Genomic DNA, 1261 nt, shown 5'->3' on the forward strand with positions numbered 1-1261 from the left:
TTGCCAAATACATTATATATTTACTAAATTACTTTAAACTACTCAGAATCTTGAAGTTGACATGTAAGCTTAACCATAAGAGGCAGTATTACTCACCTGGAATTTATTATTGTCAAAAGTACATTTTATATGAGCAAACTAGTCAAATAGATTTTCCTTTTCACTATTGTAATTTCAAAATTCCAAATAATGAGTCAGTAAGTGAGTAGATGCAATGATGACAGGAGATTTATTATCGGAAACCATGTAAAAAAGAAGATAGATATTTAAATAGATAATAGAAATAACGAAAACCTGTCACACCAAAAGTCTATACCCAGCAAAACTGTTTTCCAAAAAATAAAGACAAAAGTCCAGACAAAATATTGTAAGCACACTTCATCTTGCTGTTTCCATCTAGGTGCAAATATCAACTATGGAAATAACACAGAAAACCAATACAAGTATACTGAAGATTGTGCACTGATTAAAGACCCCAGGACTGTTGCTGTTATGTGCTGCCGAGTCAACTCATAGCAACCCTATAAACAACAGATCAGAATCTTGCCATATCTTGCATCATCTATGACATATCCATGGCCATTGTTATAGTCACTTTGTCAACATAACTTGTTGAGGGTCTTCTTGTTGTGCACTGGTTAGAGAATCAAGGACTAGAGAACACAATGTATCAAGTAATTTTAGAGCTTCATATCAAGAGAAAAATACAGTCTAGGGTCCACTTTTCCTAACTCATAATTGAGCAACAGAAGGAAGAGCACTAAGATCATTTATTCTCTACATCAAGCACAAATTCCTCTGCATGGTAAGAATCTACATAAATCAATCACTCATATGTGAAAATTGACAGTTTGCACATTCCTACTTCTCCTTCCTTGTTGTCAGCCACCTTTGCAGCTCTGTCTCTCCCCTCTTACCACTTGGTGCTAGGTCAGAGCTAATAAGTTTAAACATCATTTTTCAAACTGACAAATAAGCAGATGGCCAGCTACAAGTTTATGGAATCCACATTATACCCATCTTCTTGATCAGCTGGTATAAATTCAGCATTTCTTTTCCAATACACAGAAGAATTTCATGAAACAACATATGAGCAAGAGCCTATGGTGATGAAAGAAGAAGTTCAGGCTGCTTTGAAGGAAGTGGCAAAAAATAAGGCTCCAGGAATAGACGGTATACCAATTGACATATTTCAGTTAACAGAAGCTGCCCTGGACGTGCTCACCAAGTTGTGCCAAGAAATCAGGAGAACGACCACTTG

The sequence above is a fragment of the Elephantulus edwardii genome, unplaced genomic scaffold (genome assembly GCF_000299155.1).
Source record: "Elephantulus edwardii isolate Elephantulus edwardi_28Jun2011 unplaced genomic scaffold, EleEdw1.0 scaffold00178, whole genome shotgun sequence".
NCBI lineage: Eukaryota > Metazoa > Chordata > Mammalia > Macroscelidea > Macroscelididae > Elephantulus > Elephantulus edwardii.